General features: G+C 43.3%; 1 long non-coding RNA gene across 1 annotated transcript in view; it reads right to left on the reverse strand.

Annotated features, from left to right (window-relative positions):
- Positions 1–4,168: 4,168 nt before the first annotated feature.
- The window catches only part of LOC107051628, a 41,251-nt gene continuing 20,611 nt past the window's right edge, over positions 4,169–24,808 (reverse strand). The window contains exon 2 of the long non-coding RNA XR_006931714.1: positions 4,169–6,318. This is a non-coding gene — a long non-coding RNA (uncharacterized LOC107051628). The remainder of the gene's footprint in view (positions 6,319–24,808) is intronic.

Raw genomic sequence — 24,808 nt, forward strand, 5'->3', positions numbered from 1 at the left:
GGCAGAAAGAGTTCAGTCTAATCATTCCTATGAGCACATAAACCAGCAGAGCAGCTAGGAGGAAAGAGGAGTCACAGCGGGGGAAAAGTTACTTAAACCAAATGCAGGGGACTACACAGAGTTCCTTTGCCAGTGCCCTCCAAACAGTTCACAAAGCAGCCGCCTTTCAGGTGGCATAAAATGTGAATGTAGGTTACTTACCATTAGATGACTGAAAAACGTACTCCCAAGTTTAACTTGTTTTATATGAAAACCGTTTTAGGTGAATCTTCCCGAGCACGAAAGTTTGATACTGTTTGTCATGGAAAGTTATTTATGCATAAATGTTAGTGAGATTCCTTCAGTGTTTTGGAATTAGGAGAAATAAACCTCAGTCCAGCATGAAAAATGTGCACTGCACTGAACACGGTCTTTCCTCAGTGCATTCTTCATTCCTTCAGTTTTCATCTCATAGATGCTTGATTCCAGGCAGAGGAACTCTGAGTTCATGAGAAACATGGGAATGAGTCCCAGGGAGAGGATTTTTTCCCTTGTTTTTCTGCGTAATGGAAGGGTAGGAGAAATGAAAACAGCGAGAAGCCAAGCTGCACCCTTCTGCTCTGCACAACTTCCTGAAATTTCTCCTGAGCGAAAAAAACTGTGCTGCAGCAAAAACAGCTCGTGCCGAAAATGGCATCTGTGAGTTGCACTGCAGAATTCAGACACATTCCCATATTCACCCCATCTGCTTCTTTAGGACAAACTACTTGGCTACCCAGGCGTAGAATTAGATATAAAGGGGTAATTTAAGAGGAATATCCTCCCAGCTTTTACTAGCCTCACCGGACAAACAATAGAAGTCCTGTTTTAAACGAAGGAAGGACAAAAAGCACTAAAAGCTGCACAGGAAACAGCCCTGAACTGCACGGGATTTGGGCTAAACGATGTTAAGGCTGCGAGCAGATGTCTCTCTTGGAAGCAGCAGAACCAGCTGCTCTCCGTCACCGCCCTTGAGCGCGAGCCGACCTTCACCCGCGGCAGCGCAGAGCGTGTCGGTGCTCCGCCAGACAGACCGACCGGGTCAGATTAACCAGTTCAAACCGGGTATTTGAACTGAGCCACGGGAACTTTCCTGAAGGGGATTAGCGCGTTCCCACAGAGCCTGCCCTGATCTGACAGCAGATCCGAGGGCATCCCTGGCATCGGACCGGCAACGAACAGCTGAAAAGGGGTAACGTCTCCATCAGGCTCTGGCCTAGTGCTGCACACAGTGGCACTGCGCAGAGCGGTGCCAGCAAAGCTCTCTGCTCCCGGCCCAGTTGCAGCTGCCCATCACTGCCTGAGTTAAAACAAGAGCTGCGTCGCTGCACCGGGGCAAGGAGCAAACTGGGGCTCAGGAGCGAGGGTGGCCCACTGACACAGGCCTGGAGGGAGCTGCTAAATGGTGGCTGTATGCAGCCTAAGAAGCTCTCTCCGTCCCTTGGTCTCATCTGTTTTCACTTTAAGCCAGTTTTACAGTCTGGACTGAGCTGGGATTTAGATGTATTTTATGTGGCCGGCACCACCCACTGTGTCTCACAAGGGATGACAGTTCCTGCCACAAGTCATTTACAGGCCAGGAGTGAGTGCAGGCTCCCACAGACTGGAGCAAGGCCTGCTCGCTCCTCCTCACCATGGCTTTTCCCATGACTGTCCAGATCCCTTGGTGGTCCCTTCCCTGCCCTGTGGCAACTTCATCTCCTCCATACAGGCTAAATAGGCTTTAGATGCTTTCTTAAGAGTCTGGAATGTTATTATGAATCTCAGAGCCATGCAGAGGTAAAGGGGGCAAACCCACACAAGCCCCACTGCCCACTGCTGCCTGGAATGAGGGCTGAGGCTGTAGGGCTGGCAGGGCAGGAGCTGGTGGCACCAGCATCCAGTAGGACGCCTGGAGGAGGGGTACGTGCCAGCCACCAAGCCATGAAGCGGCCTTGCTGGGGGTGCCTCATCTCCTCAGACTTCCTATTTGTATTCTCCTGTCACTGGACTGTATCATTCCAGAGATTAAAGGTTTTTCTGTTTGCTTTTCCCAGGTGCATCTACTGAAGCAAGGAGCAGAGCTCCTAAAACCTTCGCTTCCCACATTGTCACCATATATGCGCATCTAGAAGAGCCTGCAGAGTTTGTACAGCTTATGCCTCATTACCTTCTTGGTGTCAAACAAGAGCCCGATTCAGACTCTCTCACCAGGAACTGACTTGTTAGAAACCACAGGGTAAAAATCAAACACAACAGCTTCATCTCCTTGATGAAAATAGCGAGAGTGGTACCTTTGCATCTAATCCACTGATGAAAGATGAGATACATGGATTGGGCCGGCAGAGCTGAAAGCCTCATTAACAGGGACTAGTATACTCCAGTCCTATACGTTTTTACCCTGCTCAGCCCTGCCCTCTTATAAAACAGGCATTTCAGCTGCTGTGTTTCTGTTAATTGGATGTGTTCTTAAACGTAAATGAGGAAAACCACATTAAAGCCTCTCAAGATTCCAGATAAGATTTACAGCTAGCTCATATAAGTGAAATGTCACTCGGGCCAAAGGAATTGTTCCTCCTTTTTCTGCTACTGCAATCCCTGAACTTGATCCTACATTTCCATACTCCCACAGGTTTAGTGTAGACTCTTAACACACTGCTGCAACCCCACTTCAGCAGCCTGCTGCCCTCCTGCCTTGGAACTGGCACGGGGGCAGCTCCGTCTCAGCCTGCCCCCGCTGTGGCTCTGGCTCAGATTTCCTGCTGCTGAAACTCTTGCCCTTTCCATCAGATCCTTGCGTGCTTAATGGGCTGGAGGGAAAAAGAGACAGGGAGTGTCTCGCCTGGGCGGGAAGGGAGGCCTGAGTTCCTGTCATTTCCCCTGTGATTATTTCAAGATTTTTCAGTAACAGTCTTTACAGGATGGGCTGGGCCATTTTATCAGAGTTGCACCAGATTTCGGTAGAACAGTTTCCAGTGAGGTCCTTTCCAAACTGGGGCCCTGGGCCAGAGCCTGGAGACGCTGCCTCCCCGCCGCTGAGCACAGCCTTGTCGGACTGGTGGATTTAGCCCTACTGCTGGGGAAAGAAGTCACTGCCGGTTCTTCCTGTAAAAGAAGGACAGGCTTTTTGCTTTCATTTAAGAAATAATACAAAGATCTTGACTGATGACAGGCCACCTCGATGGTACAAAGATAAATCTCCAGGTCACCTGCACGACAAGGGTAAAGTGTAATGCTCCAAGCGTGTGAAGGAATATAATTTGCTTCTCTCTCAGCTGTCTCTCAAAACGGAGGAGTGACTCCTCCCAGTACCAAATCGTATTCTTTTCCCACAGCCACCAGCACACACATTTGAGTTGATGCCTTTTTTCTGAACTAGATGATGCCTTTTTCTTACATAAACAATTCTTTGAGATTTTGGTTCCCCCAGCAGATCCCTCAGGGATCACCAACCTTCTCCCCACACCTCCCATCCTACTATGGCACAGGCAAGCCTGGACTTCTCCTGCTGCAACTCACCAGTATACAGCCCTTACAAGCAATAAGAAGACAAAGGCACTTGCAACCTTCTAAATCACCCTTCAGTTTCCCAAACTCTCTCTTTTTAGCCAGACGCTCTGAACTGAACAACTAGCAAAATGAACAGGAAACAACAGCTCCTTCCTGCTCTGCAGCCCCACCCTCCTGCAAGGAACTGGCCTTCTGCAGGGCTGGGTTTGGTTATGGGCCAGCACCAGCTGAATGGCATTCCCATTTGAGCTTGCGTTACTCACTTGTTGCCATCACAGTTAAGTAAAAGATTGAGAGAGCCATTATCTCAGCTCAATCCCAGGAAGCAACACCAGAACAGCAGCTCTGTGGCAGTTGAGGTGGAAATGTTTTTCTGTTCAATCTGACTTTCACAGATTCTCTAAATTTCACATGCCTGCTCAGATTTTCAGGAGTTTTTATGTGACTCACGAAAGCACAGAGTATAAATAATGATATCAGTTTGGGATATTGGGGAGGATATTTGAGGAAGAACCTTAGCTTTTTTTATTATTATTAGCTTGGTTTTTGTTGTTGTTGTTGTTTTTCACTTGAGAGCACCAAACATTCTCATATAATCTGAATTCATCCCATCTGCACCCTCTACACATTTGAGACAGGAAACTGAAGATGGCATACAGAATAAAAGTTACCTTAGTTTACTTAGATATATACATTGTGTTCATGAACAGAGATTTCTTGATATGCAAGCATGAATTACATGGACAAGAAGCTTTCAACAGCATCAGGTCTCATGTGAGCTCAGGCACCTAAGCAGATGTCCAGAAGTAGAAGGTCTGTCCCGTAGGGAAGCAGAATCTGTTAGAGGAAGGGATGGGGCTGTGCTAAAGCCTGGCTCTGTCAGGGAACATTTGCTTGAAGGGACATGCACTAACAAAGCAAGGAAATCAGAAGGGCTCCAACTACTTTCAAACAGAAAAAATAAAATTACAGAGAGGAGAACTCAAACTTCAGAGTATTAAAGGATTCGTCAGCGTGAGGGAGGAAAGGAGAGAGGGAGGATGGGGGAATGGCATACATTGATAGGCCTATGGAGCAGAAGAGGTATTAAAACTCTATACTAATTTTACTGTGCACGCATATCAAAGTTCCCTACGTTATTCTTTTACCTATCCTGTAAGATAGGTAAAGCTGTATTCCAGGTGAGCAGAGTGGGGTCATGCCACATTCTTTGTCCCTTCTCACGGTTCTTGGAATCCCATTGCTACATTCTACCTTCCTGCTGGTTGCTTGGTATCTTGGTGCTTAAAAAGCCCACGTGGAAGAGCGGTATTGGGCACTTTAATAGTAAATTTCTGGGCTTTCCCCTGCCCAGCAGTGCACTGTTTGCATGCATGCCAGATCTCCCGTTCTGCCGGTAACTCACCACCTGAAAGGTCTGGCTTTCTGCCTGAGCAGCTACAAAGAATCAGCCCAGCTGAGGTTCAGTTGCTCACACAGTGAAAGAATGCAGCAAATACATATCTGTTATTTCTTTTCTGCTATTCATTCCACCTGAGCTTCAAGAAACTCTTGCATTAAAATCCTAAGAATAAGTAAGTGTCAAGATTGACTTTAGGGTCAGTGCTGCCTGTGGCAATCTTGTTTTAACCAGTATAGATTTTCCTCACTTTATCATTGTCCTGAGAGGACTTATGAGTTGTTTCTCTCTCTCTCTCTCTCTCTCTCTCCCTCCCCCCCCCCCCCCCCCCCCCCCCCCCTTTTTTTTTTCACATCTAGAGGTCCTTGGGATGTATTTGGATTTTCATAACAATTTAAATAATTTCCTCAAGACCTTTAAAGCACCTCTTTTCACTTACATAACAGGTATTCTTTCAAAGGAATAACCTCATTCAAATGTTGTGGCTCATTCTCAAAAACACTAGTTGTTCCAATTTCAAGCTAAATAGTATTTAGCATGCACAGTTTTCCTTTCTACTTCATTTTCTGGCTCAAAGATTTTATGTACTTGCTTAGACTAAAGCATTTTAGAAAATTTGCTTTCTGTTCATTCTTTATCTTTTGTCCTTTTTCTTTCACAGTGCTTCCAAGAGTTGTAACAATTCGATGCTGGTCTTGATAGTCTCTATATATATTGGTCTCTATAGTGCTATCCTTACAATCAGACCAGAAAGGACCTCAAAAAGTCTCTTGCCCACTGTTTTCCAAAGACAGGATCAGATATGCACTGTTAACCTCGTAGACAGTTTCAGTAAGGATAATTACTTTCTGATGAGCAAGTCAGTAAGTATTTCTCGCTGGACAAAGTTGTGGATTATTTATTTCTTGCCCTGTTGGTGATTATTTTTAGTAGTTCTCATATTTCATCTGCAGAGTGGATTGGAACTGGTTCGAGGTGGACTGAATTATTCCTGCATACAAAGGGGTTTGATTTCATGCCTGGCAGGAAGCAATATAAGCTGGAAAGGAAACTTCTTAAGTGGAGGCAAATGGAGCCTTGCTATTTCTTCCGTTGTCAGTAGTGAACACAGACACCTCCACCTGCAAGTCTGCCTGATAGAGCAGATGCATGAGTCCATCCATGTTCTGTCCCTTTGTCTATCCAGGACACCATGCTTTTAACCCAGGTTATTCTTGTCCCTCTCTGGGGTAAGAGCTAACACCAATACAAACCTGGTTCCAGGTATCATCATCATGATTAATAATCGCTGAATAAAATCAAGGGACAATGTAGAGGACAGTAGACAAGTCTCTTAATGTTGTAGGAAAAGGATTTGTAGTGCTCCCACACATACTTGCCATCCTCCTGGTGACTGCATCCACCCTGATAATCTACAAACAGAAAACACAAAGCCCTTTTTAGTGGTCTGTCACTTTACAGGAAATAAATAATTGCAGAATCACTTAGTAACACATCATAGAAGCTGTGCTAATTGCTTTCATTGAAGTGCCAGGTTTTCTTATCAAACCTGACAGGCAGAAATTCCTGAAAGTTTATAAAGCAGTAAATAATTAGCTCCAAAAACCTCCTTCTTGCATCTTCTGGCACCCTTTTGCCCACAGCAGGGAACAGCTGGAAACAAGGGGGAACTCAGAGGATTTCTGCTGAAAAATCATTTGCTCTCTGTGCCTCTGTTCGCATTAAATCAATTTAATGCTTAAAAAATAATAAGTGTATGAAAAATAGAGGCCATGCAGATGTCCTGCCCAGCCAGACTGGGCTCTCTGCCCTGGCAGAATGGGGGCCCTGAGGCCAGGGCTGCGCTGAGGTAAGGGTGGTGGTGGGCTGCCATGGCGGGAGAGCCATGAGGAGGTAAGGGTGGGCTGATGGTGGGCTGCCATGGTGGGAGGGCCATGAGGAGGCGAGGGCAGGCAGCCGGCTCGTGCTCCCTCCTGACCTTCAAAGTGTCCTGGGCAGTGAGCTGCTCACCAGGGCATTCTGCCCGAGGGAAACATCTGTGGTAAATCCACCCTCGCTCCATGTTTTAAGTACTTTTTTTTTTTTTTTCCCCCCCAACACTTTTGCATTTTGACTTCTCCTTTGAAGGAACGTGCCAACAGCTGGCACTCAGGGGAGAGCTCCTGGCTGAAGGAACCGCTGCCCACTGGAATGCCTCAGCCAGGTCCTGTGAGACCTTTCTGAGAAACATCTGTCTTCACCCGCTTCCCTCTGTGGTTTAATTAAAGCATTTTGAGCAGAGCTTGCTGTTCTGCCTCTCTGCTGCAGAACTGTTAGCTCCAAGACCTTGCCTTAGGAGCACAGTGATCTCAGGTGTTTGCTCAGGCATCAGGGCCCACCTCTCTTTTTGTTGTTACCAGCTCAAACATGCTCCAACCCACATCTCCTTAATGAAGCTGTGTATTCTTCATAAACCCAACTCTTTCAAGACCGTGCGGGTACCTTATCTTTTCAATTATCTTGCTTTCCAACAGGGCCCCAGTACCTGCCTGCAAGACGGTTTGTTTACACAAGAAATGCCAGTCCTCAACAGAGTTCTCAGTCTCAAAACAGCCACTGTGCAGCTGTGAGGTTCTGCTCCTGGCAGATAGGTGCTTACCTAGGCCATGCCACCATCTCTTCCATCATGCCAACCTGTGAAAGTCAGTACTGATGGATGTATCAATGCAGAATAAAGCTGAAATGCAACCCATCCAACTGGCTGCTGCTAACACAGAAATGTGCTTAATAAGTGCCCTTTATCAGTTGTTGATGCTCAACTTCCAGCTTGTCACCACCAACAGATGGACAGGACAGCAGGTGTCTGCATGAGGCCCTGTTTCTTTCTGGAAGGTTTCCCTTCCCTCCAAGAGCTGTCTGTAGCAGAGGCTTCCATAGGAAACCCAGCACTGCAGGGTAATACTGATAGTCTCTGCATTTTGCTATCGATATGATTCCTGCCGTGGTCATCCTTCTTCACACCTTCTCCTTTGCCACCTTGTTATGCCAATGTAACTAGGACACAGAGAGGTGTTTGGATGCTTGAGATGCTCCTGTGCAGCAGCAGAGCATTAAACAACTAAAGCCAGAAGAGCATCCCTCTGAGGCAGGAGGAATGCTGAGCTAGCAGCATGCCCTTCCCCCCCAGAGGTTTTACCCACACTCCATAGCTCAGTGTATACAAATTAAAATTAACGTATTAAAGTAAATTAAAGTTGTCTGAGACCATTCTCTGCCACAGAAAGCCCCACACCCTTACTATTGAAGTCTTAGTCTCCAAAGCAGTGTGGCTTCACCAGGCTGCCCACTGGGATTGGGGCCTGGCATATGCTAATTCCCAAATCATACCTGAGCATTTCTTGGGAGATCATGTGTGCTTCAAGCCAAAACAAGACTAGGAAACATTGTGCTGGTATAGTAGGTTTAGCTCTACTACCCAAGAAAAATCCCTAGAACTATTTAGTTTACTAGTGTTGACACAGGACATTTGTCCACCCAGATTTACTTTTCTACTGGACTACAAAGACCACAGAGATGAGATTTCACCCTGAATTCAGTGAGGGGTGACCCTGTTAATTCACTGTCCTTAACACAGAGGAAATATTCCCATGGAAGTAAGTTATTTGTGGATTACTCAGACCAACGTGAGTTAAGAAGTCCAGTTTAATCTATCAGTGTGACCAGACTTACCTTACCACAAGATACTTCTTTGTATATAAAACAGCCCATCTGTTTTTCTCCATGTGTGGGACAAACATCCGACACAGAAATGTGTATGTTATTTACATACACTTTATTTTGTTTCTCCAGAAGGAAGTCCCTGAGAACTTGGACCTGCCACAGCAGATCAGAGACTGGTCCCTCTTGCCCTGCGTTCCATCTGGGAACATTTGGTAGTCCTCTGTGTGACTTTGATTTCAGAAAAGGCGGTATCAACTCTGCTAAAAGCAGTCAGCCATTAAGAAAGTGTTTTCAACTGAGATGTCCTTTGAAATCAGGCACAGAGTAGGTCTTCCAGCAAAGTCCTCTAAACAAGTTATTTCTACTCTACTTCTAATGCTGATACAGATGTTCAAAGCACTAAGAGCTGAGAAAATGAAATACTTAAGCTTTTAGTAATAGTTACGGGTTAAATTATTATTTATATTGATAGTATGAGTTCTAAAAGAAGTGCTTTAAAAGCCTGAAATGAAAAGTCAGAGAATATAAGAAAGTCTAAGTCTACACTGTCTTGTATATTGCATACTTTTGCTACCATATCTTCATATGCTGCCATATCAGTATTAAGCATCCTTCTCTATATTATTTATTACATAGGTCTGAAGACAAAAGGAATTAAGGCTGGTGGAACAACACAAGTTCTCCCACGTCTCCGGGTAGCTTTCTATCCTATGTGCTAATTTTACTTTGCATAGGGCTGAGATGTTTTGCAGAAAAACTTCTAAGGGAAATAATTTTAATAAACAGATTTAATTTTTAATAAAGATGCTAAAAAGTTTGTTAAATGCTGTGGGCAGGCAAACTGATGGCATAAAATCTAAGAAAATACACATAAACCAAATACCCTCTGGTATTAAAGAAGGGGAGAGGAGTAATTTTCAGTAGGATTTGGGCAAAATCCCCAATTATTAAAAAAAGCACCAGGTGACTAACTGACTCATTGTCTTGGCATGATGTAGCTACATTTCCTACTGTTATTTATAGTCTTGTTCTTGTCTGGTTATGACATGCTGTCAGTAGATGAGTAGTTTGAAATGTGCTAGCCTGAGGTCCAATAGTTCTCTTGTGCCACTCAGTATCCTATGCAACAGAGATCTTCAACTTTATTTCCTTCTATAACTCAAAATTCAGCCACACATTTCTTTCCTGCAGCCCCACATAATCCCCATAGTCCCTATAATTTGTCTTGCTAGCACAAGTGGAGTTCAAGTTATATGTTTTCTTCTGTGTTATCTGTTACTTTTGGCTACCTGCCCCAGGGAGTGCCTTTCTTACCCTCGAGCTGGGTGGTAGAAATTGGAATCTCATATTTTGTCTTGCAAATCCACAACTGAACAACCAAGTTTCAGGAAACTTCCTTTGGAAAGGAGACACTTGGGCCTGTGCATATGAAAGTGGTCAAGGACTTCTGGAGTTGTTTTTGTGCCTAAATCCCACTGGTTTGTTTGTTTGTTTGTTTTTAAGGAATTAAGTGTTTACATAGCTTTTATATTCCATTTCTCTCATCCAACATAAAGAGTAGCTGTTTTGCCATTGTAAGATCCAAGGAGACTTAATAAAGAGCACTGGTATGTTTTATTTCATCCTGAAGAGCATAATGAACTAGATGAGAATGAATTAGTTAAAATGGAGATAGACACAAGAAAATAATATTACATACAGAGAGTTTTATCTAGAAGGAATACAGAAAGAAAAGATAACAGAGCTGTGCCTTGACTTAGGGGAAATGAGTGTTCTGACCCAAATGGTACCTGGCCAAAGTGACTCCCTTTTGGCCAATGCGCCTGGATTTCAATCCCTGGGGAACAAGGAAAGAAGGACAGGGGACATTTAGCACACACGCACCTCATCCACTGCTGGGGTAAGAGGCTAGAACTGAAGCTGGAGGGTGTTTAGGACAGGAGGGTATGACAACTGAGTAAGTGAAAAATGATGAAATTGAAGCAAGACAATTGCAAGTGGCAGGTTTGGTAGAGCAGAGGAGTGTGACACCTTCAGTTAACCTAAAAACTCCTTGTCAGTTGTTAGTGTTGAGACTTACAGGATCCAAAACATTACTGGGTACGTAAGCAGGTAATGAGGAAATCTGACATTTTTTAGACAGGATTTAAAAATTACCACTATACCTTACCACTCAGTCCCTGTCTAAATTCTCGGAGGCAGAATTCAAGATGATTTCACATTTGGCCTCTACAGATCTTCAATCTTATTCTGCAACAGCTGGTACTGACTGCTCTAAAAACAAGATACTGCAATTCCATATGTTGCGTTGGATTTTAATCTCCAATGAGATTACAGGAACTCCAGTGATTTTGTTGGACAAATAAACCCTCATTCAATATTTAAGAAAAGCAATATTCTAGATAAAAGGGCATGAAGCGCAAACTGTTTTCTGTCAAAAAGTGTTGTGGACTACAACATCAGGAGAAATCATCTTGCCAGATGATTTCAGATGACTACAGATACACACATGGAAACCTTTAATTTTTATCCGTGCAGAACTCACTTAGCCCTAATCTATCTTAGAATGAAAATGGCCCATTTGCTCCCCTAAACAGAGGCAAACAGGATTCACTGACTGGTTGATTTAATTAAGCATCATGGCTTCCAGTAGTTTCTTTTCTATGCTTCAAGGTCATTTAGCAACTGGCAGCATCATGCATAGAAGACAGAGCTCAGTCCAAGAGCAGGGAAGGCGGTATCTTTCTCTTGGCAGCAGATTAACCAAGAAAACATTGATACAAGGCAGTGGCACACTGCCTTCCTGAATACACAGATGAGCCTACATCATATTTAGATAGGGACAAGTGCAGAGCTGTTATCAGAACCACTTTACCCTACCATTTTAGAAATTTAGTTGAATTAAGGTCATGTAGCCACAGGAAAGAAAGGCCAGGCAAAAACGTATCGACAGTAAAATATGTCTGGCATATTGTGGACAGTTTTAGCTGAGTCACACAGACAATAATGGAGTAAATCCCAGAATTGTGAAAAGCAATCCCACCTACAAATTTTGGAACTATTCCAGTCTGCTTAGCACTTTCCATGGGGCATTTAAAAGGGATGGCCTTTCACCGTTCTGCTACATGAATATTCTGCTTGTGCAGTTTCAGTCAGTTCCCAGAGCACAGATTTTAAGTCTCAAATGTTAGTTTACAGTATATTTTTCTTTCTTTTTTTAATGCAAGATTGAAAGATTTTATTATTACAGTGGAATTCTAACACTGCAGGGAAATTATCTGTAAGTCTTTGAGAGACCTTAAAGCCTTTGTAACTTGCCACACAAAGATGTATTACCTTTAAGGTTTATAAATTTACTTCCTATAAGTCCTCTTTCCATTCTCCAGACAGGCAGGGGTATTAGGGTTAAGTTAAACCCTCAGCTTTACTGAATGTTAACTTGCATCCTTTGAGAAGGTCTAGCAGTACGTGTCACTGACTGATGAGTCCTGCCATAATTTAGCTCCTTATTATCTGTTTGATCCTATTAAACAATGTGTCCTGTTTACATTCTGTTGGAGAAGAGTTTGAATGCGAGGCCTTTGTAACTCAATTGTCTGCCAGATGAAATTAATTTTCTCCTCAACATGGAAACAGACTCCCCATATAAATTAGATCTACCTGGATCCTAATGCAGTTACAACAAATGTGGCATGCAGTTCCTCTCATTTTCTTTCTAATGATGTCATATAAAAACAAGCGTTTAGGTAATCATTTTTCCTCACATTTGACTTGTTAGAGTAAGAGGAAAAATAGTGTAACTTGGTAACTTTTTTTTTTTTTAGCAAACTGTTTAAAACTCAAACTTGTGCTACAAACTTGAGATAGTTTTATCTCACCTAGTCATTGTGAGACCCAATTACACTGCGCAATTGGAATGCATTCTGTGTCCTCAAGGACAACATAAGAAAGTTAGAGATTTTTAGTAGAATATATATATTTCTTTAAACATTCCTCAGAGTCCCATTCCTGAACACAACATTGTGACAACATTATTCTAAGAGAAGAGGTGACACAGCACATCCACTGAGCGGCTTTGATGGAGCTCAGCCAACAACCTGAATCTAGAATACCCCTAAGCTCCCTCAAGTTGCTCTGGAGCACAGAGACACCAGATTTTCTGATATTAAATCTCCCAGGAACTCTAATACAAGTCACTTGGTCTTGACAACACTGAACTGCAGCTACAACCCAACGAACATCGTATCTAGATGTTCCTCTTCTGGTCTTCTTGCACGACCCACAGCCTTCAGCAACACCTCAGGGTAAGCAGTATAAATTGCTGTGAGTAAAATCAGTGTTGGGCTTCCCTGGCTTTAAAGGACAGCCCCACCCTGCTCTCAAAATAATCTAGGCTTCAGTAAGTTTGTAGAGAACTGCATTCACCCAGCCACAACTATGATGCGCCATGGCATGGAAGTGGGCAAGCAGGGAGAGAGAATAAGCAAGAAGTCTGTGAGCTCGTATTGCCACCAAAGTCCCCATAGCATCACAGTGCAGCAGGAGTTCTGCTCTGTCAGACGGTTCCCTACATTGCCCGAGGCATGAGACTCTCTCTGATCCACCCCTCCACAGACAGCCTGAACATCTCCCTGCTCATACTTTTTCTGTCGCCAAAGCTCTGGGGCTGGAGCATCTAAAACATTCCGTTGTGGGAACGCTTCTGGGGCAAGTTCTGCTTTCCTTTTGCTCCATCTGATGATATTTTAGATTGAAAGGGTTTGAAAAGATTTTCCTTTTACGCATACGGAGCAGACCAGGGCAAGGGAAGGGTGGAGAAAATGTAACAAACAGTTTTTTCTCATAGGATTTCTTACTTTCATTCTACTTTAAAGACTTCCTAATAAATGACTCTTGCAACCAGGCAGCTCTGGGATATTTCAAAAGGACGGGCTGAAATTTCTCTTAGGAAAAAGCAACTTTCCTATTTAAAGCAATTTAAAACCTTTTTTTCTAAACATACTTCAATCAGTGCATACTGATGCCTTACCATACGTGTAAATCTGACACTTTCCAAGGCCTACGTGCTGCAGCCAGCAAGAAACAACATCCTTTTGCAGTCACACAACTTGCAAATCACTATGGGTTTGTGTCTCACTCTGAAACTGTAGACATGCTCAATAAAGCAACATCCTAATACTAGGGGCCCAAACCTATTTTTCTAAACCAACACAGAAGTTTCATTGAATCCAGAGGTTTCAAAGGTTTGGTAATTCTCTAGTCCAGAGAGTTCAGAGGTCTGCCAGCTTGCTAGTCCATCAGGTAGATGTGGCTAAGACACTTCATTTTCTGCAGTTGATCACACCCTTATCGGGAAGAGTTTAAAATACCGTCTAGATTCCTTCCAATTAACTTCACTAGTCCCAAAAGACGACTTTCACCTGGGTTGGATGGGGGCTAATAACAAATTAAGACATAAACCTGCACATCAGGCAGCACAGGGGGACCCCTTAATCACTCTGCTACTCCGCCCTCCCATATGCAGAACAGTGATCAAACTGCCAGAACAGGGACCCACAAACTCGATGTGTCACTGTTCTTCTTGCTCAGGAGACTGAAAGGCTGACAAGTAAAGCAGATGCTCCAGACGCTCAACAAATTCCTGTTCCACGTGTGAAGTCAGCATCCAGGTGCAGGTTCCAGACAGCTTCTCCTATATCGTGGTTGCCAGCTGGGCTCATTCTAGCACCTATTGGGATGGTGCCATCTTTACAGCCCTCTGCCATAGGCAACCAGAGGACTTCTAGGAACACCAGCCATTTCAAACCGGGCTTAAAACTGGTTTGTGCTGCTAGAATTCGGCAGAACTTCTGTGCAGGTGATAAGCATGTGGCCACGGTACCTTGATAGCAGGGCCACTTCCTGCAACAATTATCTAGCTACATTACCCTTAATAAAATAATAAGAGCTGAAAGAATGCCTATAAATAATGAGATCTTAGTATCAGTGCTATTGATAAGGTTGGTCTCTTGTAATGGTAGGAAAAAGACTTCTGACAGAAATAGGCTTGCCCCTTATTTTGCAGAAGGGTGAAGTTCAGTAGCAGATTCAGATACTTGAGATCTCCTTTGCACATGTGATAGTAGGTTCAAGTTCCATTTAAGCTCATGGGAATGAAACAGGCTCTGAGTTCTGCTACACTCTGCTTTCTTTCTCTAAATATTGCCTCAATCTTAAAATTACAGGTCAGTTGACTGCTGCCAGACCTGTCTTGTGCCATTTCTGAAAGCTTTTATTTGTAACAAATCACCAGTGAATAGCAAACACTGCCTCCTTTAATATGACTCATACATTTCACTCCTGATAAGATAGGATGGTTACAACCGTGTGCAACAGTAAGACAGGACTGAGAATAACCAACCTTTATTCACTTAACAGATCCTGACAACTACTGGTATGGTTTCGCTGGAAAATTCATCAGAGATCTTCTTAGGTTTGTTTCCTTACAGCTTTGCATCCTCACCAGTGAGAGTGAAATCTGCCTGTAGCTGTGCCACCCCAGGCTCTGTCAACGGATCCATTTCCATAAGCAAATTAACTCTTCAATGAGAAACCTGCAAGTGAAGATGCTTCCAGGAAAGCAGCACTGGGGACATTCTCCACTGCTGGGCTGGATCATCTGTCCCAAGATGCCAGTGGAGTTGCCTGACAGGAGACTCCCTCTCATCAGTGAGATGTAATGATAATTCTACATCTATTTGGGCTGTGAAATTTCTTTACTTCTGCATTCTCAGACCGCTCAGCTGAAGCCAATACCTTTCTTTTCAAAGTTCCTAGATCTCTCACAAGGAGGCACATTTTCTTGACACGATTTTCACAGTACTTCCAGAGTGAAGAACTTCAGAGCCATCCCCCAAGTCCTTACAGAATACGTTTGTTTTTCAGGTCTTACTCAGGGTACTAAGCAAGAGTAACTTGACAACTGTGTAATAACTTACCAGTGAAGGGTATGCTTTGCTTCATTTTCTTGCTTGACCATTACTTCTCAGAGCCCATTCTGCACCCCTTTGTGCAGCAGTAACAGTTAAAAGATGGCAGTAAACATGGATGGGAAAGGTGGAGAAATGAAAGCAAGGGCCATCTAGATGGGCACCATAATCATACTAGGTTCTCTGTGTTGTGATAGTAAAGACTACTTCACAGATCTATTGCACAGCTCAGAAGACATGGAAGAATGGAAAGTATTCACAACAAGTCATGCAACCATATTAAAAATGTTTTCTTCCACTGCTGTTTCTGTAAATCCCAGAGGCTGTCAGACTGTGGGAAACTCAAGACATTAAACACGTCTTTGATCAGTCACAGACTGATGAGGCACAGGGCAGCAAGCTTGACAGCTACCCTTCACTTAAGCTAAGTGGAAAGCCAGGTAGGTTACTTTATGGAGAAAGGTGGTAGGACACATCAGAAGTCACCGCCCAAGGACCCAAGGTAGGACAAAGATTTGCAGTGGTAGCAGGAGCCAGGACACCGCTGCTTGAGCTTTGGGAAAAAAAGAAGGAAAAAAAAGCAGCAGCCCAGCAGACAGAAAGCATGCAGCTCTAGCTACAGCCTAGAAAGGAAGCAGATGTAGAAGTCTGAAACAACAGCCGAGCCAGAGTTGCAAGGTTGGGTATCATCACAGAAAATCAGTTTGTGTGTTCCTACAACATTCAGAGATGCAGAGGGGCACTAAAAATGTATGAATTCATACGTGGGTTTATTCTCCTAAAAAGGAAAGCCCAAGTGTTCATGCCAGAAGGAAGCACTGTGAGCACAAGATATCCACACTCAAATGCTGCAAATGCTAGTACAGAAACTCCATTCTTCCTTGATGTATAACACTTCAAAACGACAGCACAAATTCTTCTACGGCTAAACACAGCCCTGTACTATCGAGACAAGGTATTTTCCTAAAATACAGACTTCACTTCAAAGGGAAATTACTGACTTTATGATGAAATTACTGGAGAAAGATTGTATTATTCAGCAAGTGAGTATAATATCATACTACTATCGCCTGACCTTAACATTTATGATCAAAGTAGGCATCTTGTCAAAACAAATATTTCGTTTACGCCTTTAGTTTTTCTTAAGAGAATATATGCATAAAAACTAGTTGATCTACGCTGTGCCAAAGGGGCTGTTTTGCAAAGGACATGAATGGGAGGAGACATATCCTCTCATAAACATGGCATGGGGGAATAGCGCTAATAAACAAAGGAGTTATTTAGCTTGATGTAGTTAATGGGAGTATGTATCTAATCCGGAAATACAGTAAATAATGATCACATTATTAGATAATTATTCATAATTCACACAAATTTATTAACACTGTCTTTATTATTTCTTCTTGTACTCCTTGTCTTGCTTGTATCTGCTTGTGAGTGATTTTCTATTGAGCTAAATGCCACAGAATGTGACATTCTCATTAACTCACTCGTGTTGTATCACATCACTGAATAGGATGTGTCTTCAGAATCAAGATTTAAAACAGAAGCGATGGTGAAAGGAGTTCATCCATCCCTAGCCAAACATACTTGCTTCCTTCTGGCAGCACTAGTGTTTATAACCACTGGTGTTTATAACCACTGGTGTTTATAACCACAGATCTGGCTGAAAAATTACACAACACTGCAAACAGAAGATTCACGTTCAACCAGAACAGAGTAACATCTACATGAGCACTAGAGTCAGTGCAATGAAGTAGGTCACGTATGCCAGGATGGCAGGGAACGATAAGCAGTAAAGACGTTATATGCTGCACAGATTGTACATACAAAAAAGCAACATCCAGGAGAGAAAACAGGGCACTGAAGAGAGATGCTTTTGAGAGACTGTGGAAACAACACTAACTCTGGAATATACAAAAGACATTCCTTTTCTCAGCTGGTTTATGTCTAAGATTTTATATAATCAAATAACATCTTTCACAGGCATCAGCCAAACTCAGTAACAGACTTTGTTGTTTCACTTTTTCTTTGTCTAAGAACAAAAAACAAAACAAAACAAAACAAAAACAACAAAAGCAGCTTCCAGTGTCAAAAGTCAGCCTTCTTTTTATCATTAATGCTGGAAAGACTGCTTGTACTGTAGGGTGAGAGACTGCAGCAATAGGACAAAGAGTAATGGCCTAAAACTTCAACAGACTAAGTTCTGTACTAACATGCATTAAGAACTTCTTTATGGTAAGGGTGAGCACTGGAACAGGTTGCCCAGAGAGGTTGCAGTCTTCTTCTATGGAGATATTCAAGACCAGTCTGGATGCTTACCTGGGTGACCTATTGTAGGGTACTTGCTTTAGCAGGGGGTTGGACTCAGTGATCTCTTGAGGTCCCTTCCAACCCCTGCAATTCTGTGATTCTGTGATTTAAGTGAAGCTGTAAGAAAGTAGACTTTGAGAAATGTGCCTGACAATAACGGTGGGAGTCCTGAGAGAGACTGTGGCATTCAGAGAAAATGAAGTGAGTACTTCTGATCACATCCTGCTTAGATTCAGCACTGTATCACACGTACTGTATTGCAGCAAATGCTACAAACCAAAACTCAACTGAAAATAGTTTAATTACATATCCAAATCAGAGAATTGGGAACTGAGTAATCAACAACATGCTCTGTATCTTCAGCATCTCTTCCGTCCTCCACCTCCTGGTTTACGTGCCTTTTTCTCTTAGCTATATTTATTGTAACAAATCTAAGAGATTAAGAAAAACCAAAAGAAATCACAAATCTCCTGACACTGTATTCCATCTGACATTGAAGAACTTTTATTTCCAGTAGGCTGTTCTTTCCTCTTAAGAATGGCTTTTACCTCCTGATGTTTCATTAGGAAAAAAAAGAAAAAAAAAAAAGGCCAAAAACCATTTTCCTTCCTTTAACCAAAGGGATTCAAAAATGAGTAGTCAGTCTCCTATTAGTAGGATGCAGCCTCCCAGCTCTGTTGGCCAACAGGGAATCTATTCAGCTCGTCCCCACACCTCTTCACGAGCTGCTGCTGCCAGACCTGCAGCCAGATTACAAACAAAGCAATTCCTTTCCAAGCATGTTTTCAAAGACTTTTATCATTTTTACAGTAACAGACTTAGTATTATAACATCCTCTCCACTGATTATTGATAGATTCATTTGAACACTTATCATGCTTATCTGGAAAGATAATCTTGCATGCAACAGCACAATGTGGCAATAGTCAGAGCTCAGAGTTGGCCCCTGGACACATCTAGAAGGTATATGAATTCAAATGTGTCTTCTTTTTTTAAAGGCAAGAGTTAACCACTGCAATGCAGAATAAGGACTGACATACAAAGTAGTTACCACAAACCAGCAGCTCTGCAGGGAATATTTATGTACACACTCTCAACTCTTCCTTCTTCCCGTAAATGCAAGATATGCTGCTTTTAATTGTGTCACACTTACTCCTGGGTAGTATAGAGAAGCATACACACACACACAAAGCAAAACAACCACTGAATGAGGTACAATGCATCAATTTTGAATTAATTTGTTTACAAACTGTGTAGCCCTTGTACCTCACCAATGTGAGTTCTTACACAAGCCGTGCATGCACAGATCTAACAGGCCTTTGTTAATAAACGCATTCTTATGTTTTATGAAACATCTGTTAACCTGCTACTCTTCTGGAAACTGTCCCTGCATTATTCACTGAGCAATAATTCTGATGACTTGTAACATAAAGAAGGTAATTATTTCCAAGTTGCTGGATTTGTTGGAGAATTTTTTCACCTCTTATTTTGTCTTTCACTGGACAATTCTGGAGTAAATCTGCAAATGATCTCTTATCAACAGCTGCATCAGACTTGACACCGTCAGGTTTTCAAAGTGGTTACACTGTGCAGCCACAAGGAGCCTTTTGCTGTTATTTTACAGTAGGTAACAATGAAAGAACGATTATATCCACACACTTTGCTCCAATTATTAGTGACAACAGCCTGTGCTGGGGAATGGCTGATTTTGCTAAGATTTGTTACCGAATCCATTTACATTAGCTATCTCAGCTATGCAAACCATTCAAATTGCACTGCCTTTTAAAGTGCTTCACTCAGCACTTCTCAAGAGGTCTAACTACTCAAAAAACCTGTTTCTTTCATCATCTCTGGTACTTCACCTATCAGCGAGTAGTATAAACTTTAACAAGGAATAAAATTATTAAACATCTATTATTAAACATGAGACACCTTGGAAGAACCAAGACTGTCTGCATTAAGTACCAATCCAGCTTCTTTGAAGGGCTCAGAAGGTCCATGGATGAGGATGGTTTGGTTGATAAACATAGCTGAGTTGCCAGCAAGCTTCCAACCGTGTTCCTCAACAAGGCTTTTAAGGAAAGGTCCTTGCAGGGTAGAAGAGCTGTCTGAAGTCTCTTCTTTCTGGTCAAGGTGCTCTCAGTAGACAAAGTTCACTAGCACAGCTCCTCAGACTTGTGGTAGAGCTGTCAGGTTCAGCATACTAGGAAAAGGGGGTGGACAAGATTATGATAGTTTAGTGATATTCAGTGTGGTGAGCATGAGGGGCAACAGATTGAACAGGAATTAACTGGTCATAAAATAGCAAGTAGGATTCAATGTAGGTAAGTGTAAAATGATGTATAGGCAGAAAAAGCAATTCTAACTTTGCACATACCTGCTCCTGCATGTATTCAGAGCTGACCATTAGCACTCAGAAGTAAAACACTGAAGTTATGATAGGAAGTTCCTAAAGCATCAATTCAATCCCCAGTAGAAATTCAAGACTCAAAGCAACTGTCGGGATTTTTATTTTTGATTTACAGATTGTATTATTTACAGATATGATACAATTTCCATTAAATAAGACAGGACTTTTCAGACTGAAAAAAGAGACAACTGGAAGGATATAACAGAAGACTGTAAAATCCCGAGCACCTTGGATGGTCACTGTTCATTCTTCTTCCGATTGAAGGCTGAGGTAACACCCAGTGAAGATAACAGGCAGTTCAACACAAAGAAAAAGAGGTGGCTCCTCCCCCAGGGGTCAGCTGATTTCCTGAACTCCTTGCCAAAAGATGTTGTGAAGACTAGACAATCTTGCACAGCAATCTGTCCAATGTTTGCTAAATATACAAAACCCATAATCTGCTTGAGAAGTGAAAATGGTCAGAGGCTATGAGAACAGTGAACAAAGAAACATTTATATTTTACCTGTTCTTAGGCTTTTATTAAGGTTACAGTGTCTGCTGGAGATGGGATACTGAAGTAGATGGAACCTGGCTAAGTATACCATGGTCACTATTGCTTTATATTCTAGTTACTGCTACATGAAACAAACTCAGGAGAAGTACATTGATAGAAACTGCTCTTTAGCTAGAATTGCCACCACAGAATGGCAGGTGGCCCAGTCTAAAACTTCTCAGGGTTAGTCCAACAGAAATAAGCAACATCTTGAATCCCCAAAGAACACACTGTATCGATTATGCTCAGTTGCTTTTGCATCATAAAATTATCTGCAAGTTGCTCCTTCTTCTGCCACTGGGCCCCATCCACTTGACTGCTGTCTATTAAATATTCATAAGCATTGACAAGATCCCTCTTTAGCCTTCTCTTCTCCTGGCTCAATAGCCCCAGGTCTCTCAGCCTCTCCTCATACAGCAGATGCTCCAGGCCCTCAATAATCTTTGTGGCCTCTGCTGGACTCTCTCCAGCAGTTCCCCGTCTTTCTTGAACTGGGGAGCCCAGAACTGGACACAGTACTTCAGATGTGGACTCACCAGGGCAGAGTAGAGGGGGAGGATCACCTCCCTCAACTTGCTGGCCACACTCTTTTCAGATACCATTGGCCTTCTTGGCTACAAGGGCACACTGCTGGCTCATGGACAACCTGCTGACACTCAGGTCCTTCTCTACAGAGCTCCTTTCCAGCAGGTCACCCCCTTGCCTGTACTCATGCATATGGTTATTCCTCCTCAGGTGTAGGTCTCTGCACTTGCCCTTGTTGAACCTCATCAGGTTCATCTCCACCCAACTCTCAAGCCTGTTCAGGTCTTGCTGAATGAATGGCAACACAGCATTCTGGTGTGTCAGCCACTCCTCCCAGCTTTCTATCATCTGCAAACTTGCAGAGAAGGCCTTCTATCCCTTCATCTAGGTCACTGATGTTGAACAAGAACAGATCCTGTACTGGCCCCTGGGGAACACTGCAGGCCTCCAACCAGACTCTGTACCACTGACCACAACCCTCTGGGCACCGCCAGTCAGACAGTTCTCAATTCACTCCATTGTCCACTCACCTATCCCACATCTCCTAAGCTAACCTAACTCACGGGGACGTTATGGAAGACAGTGTCAAAAGCCTTGCTGAAGTCAAGGTTCATAATGTTCACTGCTCTCCCTACCTCTACCCTGCCAGCCATGACATCACAGAAGGCTACCAAATTAGTCAAGTGTGATCTGCCCTTGGTGAATCCAAGCTGACTACTCTGGATAACCTCCTCTTCTTTCACTTGTTTGTAAATGACATCCAGACTGACAATGGCACTCCTCCAGTTCACAGGCACCTCTCCTGTTTGCCATGACCTTTCCAAGTTGATAGAGAGCAGCCTGGCAATCACCTCTGCCAGCTCCCTCAGCATTCATGGGTGCATCTCATCAGAGCCTGTGGATTTGTGTGCAGCAATTTTGCCTACATGATCCCTGACCAGATCTTCCTTGATCAAGGGAAGTATTCTTTTCCCCACTCTCCTTCCTATCTCCAGGGCCTGAGATTTTCAAGGGGCAGCCTAAGGTGTAGAAGACTGTAGCAACAAAGGTGTTCAAGAACTCCATCTTCTCCGTGTCCTGAGATGGATGACTGAAAACAGTATGGAGTAGACAGGAAGAAATCTAAGCTTGCATAGTATTCTTAAGAATCAGGGAGGTTCAAAACCCAACTTAAAATCAGGCCCACCAGACAAAATTTATAACCCACAAATCTTACCATCTTTAAATGAATCCAAAACCTTACTCTTGTCTTTTAGAAGAGAATAATAGCTTTTGTACGTTCAAAACTTCTCAATAAGCACATTGTATAGTTGGGGTGAACTTTGTGTTACTTATCAACAAGCAACTCCTACACATCCAAACTATCACTGAGCACGATGCAAGTGCCAGAGCACCCCGCAGGCCCCACGCAATGATGCAGCTGAGGCTCAGCTGTTTTGTGCAGCCTGTGTCCCTTGCATTTGCTGGCACTGCAACACAAAAAAGAAAGGGCACAAGGGGGCGCCTGAGGCCTCAAATATCCCAAGGTTTTCACACCCTGTCTTCTCTGCTACAGTACCTCTGTAGTATTTCCAGTGTCTAATTCAGATCAAGAACAGACTGCTCTGAGCAGGAACAGGAGAGGGCACAAAAAAACCCTGAGCAACGCCCTGAGCTGCATAGAGCCTAACACCAGTTTTGTTATTGTACTGACAACATTTTAGACTATTTTCATGATCTGTTAAAGATTTTAATCTGTTGTATATTACTTTCTCTGAGTAAAAGCATAGATTAGTTTACGTAAAAATAAAAATCCTAGCATAGGTGAGATTTCAATGGTAGGAAGTAGGAGAATTATCTTGAGAAAAAGCTAAGATGAAAGTCAAAGTTAAATATTTTTGTCAAACTCAGCTTGGCAACTGCCCAGACTGTGGACTTTGGCAGATTGCTCTCTGGTTATAACAGAAGCCACTTCCTCTGTAGCAAGAGTCATATCAACACCATTGTGTGCTGCCTGGGGACGGGCTCTGGGGTGTTTCAGTCCTCTGGGTGGGACCTTGGAGCTGCATGTCGCTTATGTAGAGCAGAGCGACTGGAAAACCAAAGCCACAACCCCCGCAGCAGCAGCCCTATGGGAGTTCTCCTATGCATATCTGGTTGGGAAATGAATCAGGGTATTTTTCTCCCCACGCTGACCCTGGGAGCTCTGACAACCCTATTCAGTAGAGAAGAGGAAGGCTCTGCCCGGGGTCCTCTACAGCTGCAAATGACTCACACTGGAAGAGACCCTTCCAACGAGATTTAAAGGGACAAAGTCTTCCAGAAGTGTTTCCAAAGTCATCTTAATATGCAGATTTCTATCATTTCAAGCTTTCTGCATAATGACTGCTCCTGTTGTACAGCCCAGGCTGGCGCATGCTGTGCGCTTCAGGCCACAGCAAGAGCAGCAGGCCCAAGCCTACCTGCCCAGATGTGCTGGGACCTGCCTGCTCCCAGAGATATCCCCATGGAAAAACCACTCCCACACTTGCTGCCTCCTTAGGACATGCCAGAAGAACAAATCACACATTCTGCTCAGTGCCTGCTGCTCTCCTGGTCACCAAAGAACACCATGCAGATGGGGCCTTCTCAGTAGGTTCCTCTCACACTCAGTGCCCAGCCAAAGGAGCAAGGATGTGGCTGACGCTCCTGCTCTGAGGTTGCATTGCTTTGTTTGCTCCAGAGGTAGGTGGCTTCCCTGCCCATTCCTGCCTTTCCACAGCTCAACACGGGGTCACAAAGGTTCCAGCTGCTCACTGACAGGAGTTGAAGATGGACGATCCTACAAGTCTCTCCTACAGAAGAAAGCATGAAATCCTGTTGCCCGCTCCTCCTGCTCTGCTCCACATTTCCATACAGAGGCTCACAAAACAGGGGACCCTCCCACGTGGATTTCAAACATCCAAGTAGAACCAAAGTCATCTCACATGAGGGCCAGGCCTTTCCTGCAGAGGTTGAGGAAGAACATACAACCATGCTCCCCCACAGCGGTATACAAGAATGACATCATTATGCTAATATATAAGACAGGAAGCACAACCAAGCATAAAAACCCACTGAAACTGAATACATAGGAAACACTGCCAAGAACACTAACGACTGCACTAAACAGAAAATGAAATAGTGTTTGGTTCATCTGACTTCTTCCAGTTTTAGTAATCTCTAGTGTCACTTGTAACAGTAAAATCCAGTCCTCAGAGAGGGTGCTCAGGGCCTTTCAACTTCACATGGAAAATGAAGGTTTTTTCCAAGGTGATGGTGACCTCCTAATGTCTTACTCAGTCTAAAAACTGATTTCAGTACTTTGACACCAGCCTAATGACCCAGATAAAACTGGCTGGGATTTGCATGCTGAGTTACACTAGTTCATTGCCACTGATATTAACCAGCACTTTTTGCATTTTATTTATTTATTTATTTTTAACTACTACTCTGTT

This window comes from Gallus gallus, chromosome 1 (genome assembly GCF_016699485.2).
Source record: "Gallus gallus isolate bGalGal1 chromosome 1, bGalGal1.mat.broiler.GRCg7b, whole genome shotgun sequence".
NCBI lineage: Eukaryota > Metazoa > Chordata > Aves > Galliformes > Phasianidae > Gallus > Gallus gallus.